We start from the raw sequence: 7,313 nt of genomic DNA on the forward strand, positions 1-7,313 counted from the left end.
TTATTAGGCAGAGATGTTCAGTCAATATTTGACTAAAATAAAAGGAACTGTGCCATTAAAAACAATCTTGGAAGCTGGCAAAGGACTGACTCATCAGATAAAAGTGCTTGCAGCACAAGCCTGACAACCTACACCGGAAGCCGAAAACCAATTTCCAAAAGTTGTCCTCAAACCTCCATATCACACATGGATACATATAGAACAAACACACAAATTTATAATAAAAAAATCCCTCTGAATTTATCATATGTGAAACACAAACAGGTAAATGAATAGCACTAGTACATCTTAGATAAGTTTACTTTGTTGTTTTCTGTAATGTTTTAAAAAACTGGGCCTGCCTATATACTCAGATGGCTGAGGTCAGAGATTAGGAGTCCAAGGCCTAACTTGAGGTGGTTTCAAACAGTGAAAAAGGAGCTGGACCAGGTGGCTCACGCCTTTAATTCCAGCACACAGGAGGGAGAGACAGGTGAGTCTCTGTGAGTTTGAGGCCAACTTAGTTTACAGAGTGAGTTCCAGGACAGCCAGGGACAGAGGAACACTGTCTCAAAAACTTAATAATAAAATAAACTAAGGAGGATGGATGCCTTCTCACTGCTGTGCTCTTACCATGATGATAGTGGACTGAACCTCTGAAACTGTAAGTCAGCCCCAAGTGTTTGCCTTTATAAGAGTTGCCTTGGACATGGTCTCATCACAGCAATAAAACCCAAACAATGACAGGGACAGGTAGACTATCTGTTTTAACTAGACAATTTATACAAAACGCTATCAGAGTTGGAATACTAAGGAACACTAAAAGAAGAACAGTAAAAGAGTAACAAACACAAGATAGAGCATGTCTTAATGTTTCTCCAATGCTCTCAGATCTACTACAGACGGCCATTGGCCTTGTATAGTTATTAAGTAGATGAAGTAGATGAATTTAAGGTGGCATGAGCTATAAGCATGAAATACAGACCTTATCTTGAGAACTTAACACACACACTCGAACAGACACACACTCAAACAGAAACAGATCATGCCATTAAAATGTTAATGTATATCATCTATTGACTTAAAACATATGATTAAAGCTAATTTCCCATTTCCCTTGAAGTTTTTCAGAGGGTACGTCTAGAGACATGTAAATGGTGTGGCTTATACTATGTTTCTCCTGAGTGGTGGAACTGTAGACAGACTTGTCAAGATGCTACTGAAGTACATATGAGCTAGCTGAGCTCACTTTTTCCAGTTCACAGCCCATTCTGTCTCAACATCCTGTATTATAAAAACAAATACTACAAATTTTTTAAGTAATTGTCGTTCTCACCTGCCAGAAAATGAAATGTTCTCGGATGATATTCTTCACAGCTTCATTGCTCCATACATCACGGTTGAGGCACTGGCATGCAAAGTCTTGTACATTTTGAATGTTTATCATCAGCCACTTATTCTGCATCTGGCCACACTCTTTGGCCTGTAAGAGTAAAATTTCCATAGAGACACTCGGCATTCTTTTAAAAATGACATCGAGGACTTATCACTTCTTTGTACAGAGGACAGTGGTTAGTACATACATTCACAATTGGTCCAAGCGCAGAGAAAAGTATAAGTGGAGTTCTCAGTCACACATGGGACATCTATATTACTGTCCCTCCCAGCCCTAGGCTCAGGGACCATCAAGAAACAGAGGGTCAACATTTTAAAAGCCAGAAATTGGAGAGGACCAGACTGCAACAGTTATCTTCTGAGACCATGACAGGACTCTAAAATTTATTGCAGCTCTGAGTAATCCATACAAGACCTATACAAAATCAAGACAGTCAACATCCTAGAATAGGGTATGAAGGAAAAGACATGAACTCCCAACTGAGGAGCTACTGACAGAGAATGGTTTTTGGGGCAGAGAATCAATTTTCTTTAAGAATATCATCCCTGGTAGAGTGGCCATGCTCCAGCGGATATCCCCTGGACCATCAGGGTAAGAGTAGCACAAATTGGACTCGATGGGTTTTAGACAAGGCAGAGACAGAGACTACAAATGTTCAGAGAATTGCCCAGGTTGGAGGTGTAAATCTGGGAGTTAGGAAAATAGAGGATAAACATGATTAAAATGAATTGTAACAAATTCTATCAGGGTGTAGGAGGTGCACACCTTAAACCCCAGCACTGGATAGGCAGAGACTGGTAGAACTCTTGAGTACAAGGCCAGCATAAAATACATACTGAGTTCTAGGACAACCAGGGCTACATAGAGATCCTGTCTCATATTCTGCTGTCTCCCCCAAAAGAAATATCAATGATTAGTAAGTATAGTTTTAAAATGGTATCTAGAGGCTGGGCTGTAGTCTACAAGTTAAAAAGTAGTTGATGCTCTGTAGAGAAATGGAGTTTGGTTCCTAGCACCTATGGCCACTGGCTCACAGCTCCAAAGGATCTGATACCCTCTGCTGGCCCCCATCAGCAACTTCTATAGCATGTATATGCACACATAATACATAAATAATAAATCTTTTAAAATGACATCTATAATTTTTGTATTATACAGTATTATTTTATACATACAGAATCCTTGTGACTGGATTAGGAAATACAGGACTGGGAACTGTGCCTGTGTCTCTGGCGCACTTTAGAAAGCACAGAGCTGTGGCACAGCCATTAGACAGATAGAAATGGGAGGAAGAAGTGTGTGCCTGTCTGTAAGGCCAACTCTTCCTTGATGTGCTTATTTGGATCCTTAGGCTCCAGCTCCCCGGAAGCTACTAAGCCTTCAGCACCAGACTGGAGTAGCTGAGGCATAGCTTCTTGGATTGAGCAGCTGCTGTGCTCGGTCTCTCAAGCACACAGATAAGCTAAGCTAGTCAGTCAGTCATCCCCTCCCCACCCCACACACACAATAGTTTAGTGATTCTGCTGCCCCTTTAGAAAACTCCAATTAGTACATAAAGCAGAGAGGAGAATCTTGGCTTCTAGCTAGCTGCTGGTGCCCCACCTCTCAAACTGTGCTGCCCACATTCACAATAGTCTTACTCCTCAACAAATCTTCTCTAAAATGTCAGGTATCTTGAAGATGTGATGGTTTTAATTTTTATCAAGTTTGTATTTAAAGATTTATATGTTTGAGTGCATGCCTGTTGGCTCTGGAGGCCAGAAGTGGGCATCAGATCCCCCTGAACTGCAGCTATAAGCCACCATATGGTTGCTGGAAACTGAACCTGGGTCCTCAGAGCAACAAATACTCTTAACTGCTAAGCCATCTCTCTAGCCCCTGTTGTTTTCTAGATGACAGACATTCTCACTGTGGTAAGACAATCAAGTAAACCTGCCTCTGTTGGGGTTATCTTTTTAAGTGCTGTGTAAAGTCTGTTTTTGTATTATACAAATGCTAATTTCTGGCTACATCATATTTTGTAAGCACTCCCTCTCTCACCCTCTGATTGGTTTAAAAAAAAAAAAAAGCTGATGGCCTAGAGCAAAGAAGAAGAAAATAATGGGACTTCCAGCAGAGATAGGAACTGGGAGAAAGAAGCACACAGAGACTGAAAGAGAGGTAACTACCGAGCCATGTGGCAGGACACAGATTAATATATATAGGTTAATTTAAATTATAAGAGCTAGTTTGAAACAAGCCTAAACAAAACCTTAAGTATTAATTATAAATGTAAACCTCCCTGTCTTTATTAAGAGGTAGAAGGCACAAAAAGTCCATAACAGTTGCAAGTCCCAGGAAGTTTTCCTTGCCTTTAGGAAAGATAAAGCTAGGAAGAACAGGGAGAACATATTTTGCAATTAGAAAAAGATGTACTTCCAACATCCCCGGTACAGGCCTGCAACTACAAATAGCAAATATACACAAATTTAATGCACTGCCACACTGAGACCAAACTTGTAAAATGTCAGGCGTGTCAGCAAAACCAGCACAAATTCTTTTACCTTTTTCATAATTTCACACATAATCCATTTTTTTTTTTTTTTTTTTTTTTTTTTTTTTGGAGCTGGGGACCGAACCCAGGGCCTTGTGCTTTCTAGGCAAGCGCTCTACCGCTGAGCTAAATCCCCAACCCCCACATAATCCATTCTTACTATAGACCAAGAACTTTCACCTTTTTACTTAAAAGAAACACTTTGGGCTGGAGAGATGGCTCAGAGGTTAAGAGCACTGACTGCTCTTACAGAGGTCCTGAGTTCAATTCCCAGCAACCGCATGGTGGCTCACAACCATCTGTGATGCCCTCTTCTGGTGTGTCTGAAGACAGCGACAGTGTATTCACACATAAAATAAATAAATCTTAAAAAAAAAAAAAGAAGAAGAAGAAACACTTTATAGTTTGCCTTTGACATACCAAATTACTAATATCACTAGTTAAGCTTTGGGACAATTAAGGAAAATGAGTTACTTAAACAATGCTTGTTTAAGACATTACAAATTGAGCCGGGCAGTGGTGGCACATGCTTTAATCCCAGCACCAGGGAGGCAGAGGCAGGTGAATCTCTGTGAGTTCAAGGTGAACTTGGTCTAGAGTGAGTTCTAGGACAGACAAGGCTACACAAAGAAACTCTGTCTCAAAATAAATAAATAAATAGAAGTCAGTGTAACCCTTAAGTATATTATGCAAAAATGGAAATAGTTAAGATATCAATTCTTTATAGAAATGATTTTTTTCTCTTAGAAAATAAAAGGCGGGGTTGGGGATTTAGCTCAGTGGTAGAGCGCTTGCCTAGCAAGCATAAGGCCCTGGGTTCGGTCCCCAGCTCCGAAAAAAAAAGAAAAGAAAAAAAAAAAAAAAAGAAAAGAAAAGGCACATGGCACACAGAAGATGGAGAGGCAGGCCAATCTTTGATTTTTTTGACCAGCCTAGTCTGCACAGTATGTCCAGGCCCCATAAGACGCTGTCTCAAAAATAAAATTGACAGACAGACAGACACACAGACAAGACACTGGAATGGTAAAAACGATTCATTAGAGTCTCCAACAACTTACTGTTTCAAAGCTGCCCTTGTGCATCAAGTCGATTGGGGGCCGGAATAGATCTGCAAGGGTGGTTAGTTTCTTATCTATTGCTCCTCCATTTCTTAATTCCTGTTCCTGCCTAACTGCAACACAGAAAGATGAAAAAGTTTTAATTAGCCATAAAAGTATTAAATTACATAATAAACAAAAGACCTTGTATTGACTGAAGAATACTGAACAGCATGATTGGCCTCAAATACAAAAGCTAATGATGACTGAAAAAAAAATACAAAGAGGAGTTAAGAAAATCTTAGGATTTAAAGGTTGTTCTCTAGGCCAAAGGATAAAAGTAGAAAATTAAATTAGTTACAAATAGCCATGATGAGCCAAGCCTAATGGTGCAGACTTAGAATCAAAGCTACCTGGAGTAGCCTCACACAAGAAAATCAAAGGTTCAAGACCAACCTCTGCCACAGAGTGAGTTCAAGTGAATCTGTACAATCTACCAAGAGACTATCTCACAATAAGAAAAGTAGTTGAGTTCTAGCTTACTAGTACCTATCTAGTATACACAGGACCCTAGTATACACAGGGGATGTTTAGTCCCCAGTATCATTAAAAAAACAAAAACAAAAACAAAAATCGAATTCACTATGAGATGAGGATTTACCCGAGTAGTAGAGTGCTTGCCTAGATTTGGTTCCTATCAGCACACACACACAATAACCTTATCAACTCATTTTTTTTCACATACTCATAAGCAACAGAAGAAAGATTTCAGAACTATTTCTCTAGCTCTCAAAGTGATCCTAACTCATCCATGTGTCTAGCTCCTCTTGAGGTTATGGACACTGCTGTCACCATCTACTAGAAGAGCACAGGCTCCTTGGATAACTTAAGCCTTCCCTCTCATCCATTCCTAGAGTTATAGGACCTATCTGTGCCCTGAACCGCTCACTGAAGTTACAAAACCAGACACAGTCCAAACATTTCTCGTATAGTATTTAAAATAACTGTCCTGGGCCACTACATGGCTCAGTAAGTCGGGGCTCTTGCTACCAAGACTGGTGGCCCCAATTTGATCCCCAGGGCCCATACAGCAGGAAAAGACAAACTCCAATAAGCTGTCCTCCAGTTAGAGGACAAGTGTACATCATGGCCTGTCCACCATCCTGAATAAATAAACAAATACACATTGACCTTTCCTTAGAATTTTTTAACAAGCATGAGCCAAGATACTTCTGACCTATTCCATAGAAAGGTATACACTGTGCTAAGTAGTTTTATGTCGATCTGACAAACTAGTCATCAAAGAGGAACCTTAAATGAGAAAATGTAGACCAGTGGCTCTCAACTTTCCTAATGCTGTGACCTTTCAATATAGATCCTCACTTTGCAGTGACCCCAAATCATAAAAACTGTTTTCACTGCTACTTCATAACAGCAATTTTGCTACTGTTATAATCACAACACAAATATCTGATATGCAGGATATCTGATATGAGACTCTCATGAAAGGAGGTTGCAACCCATAGGCTGAACCACAGCTGTAGGATATTTTCTTAGTTGGTGGCTGAGGGGGAGGGTCCAGCCCACTGTGGGTGGTACCACTCTGTGCTGATGGTCCTGAGTTCTGCTAAGAGAGCAGTGAAGCAGCATCCCTCCCATCCCACTATGGCCTGTCTCTGCATCAGCTTCTCCAGGTTCCTGCCCTGTTTGAGTTCCTTTCCTGAATTCATTCAATGGACTATGGACCGTGGACTATGACCTGGAAGTATAAGCAAATAAACTCTTCCTCTCCAACTTGCTGTTCATCATGATGTTTCATCACAGCAATAATATTCTTAACTAGGACAGTGTGTGTAATTTCGTGGATGTCGGGGTATACATGTGGAGTCAAGTAAAATTTGCAGGAGTCAATTCTCTCTTTTCACCATGTGGGTCCAAAACTTAGGCTTGGTAGCCAGTAATCTTTACCCAAAATCTTGATGTCTTTAGTTTCACTTTTTAAACATGGTGAACTACAAAGTATTTAGGAATACTACTAATCTTTTTTTTTTTTTCTTTTTAATATACAAAGGAAGGGGAAGAGGGAGCTAAGAGACTGGTCCACAAATACCTACTCGTTTCAGTTTGAAAATCTCGGAAACCATCAAATATTGAACGTGCTGGCCTTCGCCTTTTAGGAGCTGTAGGAGAAAAACAGAACTAATTAAAAATTAAAACATTAATTTTGAAAATTCTAAAGATATTCCTTATATAAGCATTTCTCTTTACTGTTCTATTTTATGTGTCTGAGTACTTTCCCTACATGTAAGTTTGTGAACTATGTGACCAGAAGAGGATGTCAGATGCCCTGAAACTGGAGTTACAGACA

Source organism: Rattus norvegicus, chromosome 11 (assembly GCF_036323735.1).
Source record: "Rattus norvegicus strain BN/NHsdMcwi chromosome 11, GRCr8, whole genome shotgun sequence".
NCBI classification, from domain to species: Eukaryota; Metazoa; Chordata; class Mammalia; order Rodentia; family Muridae; genus Rattus; species Rattus norvegicus.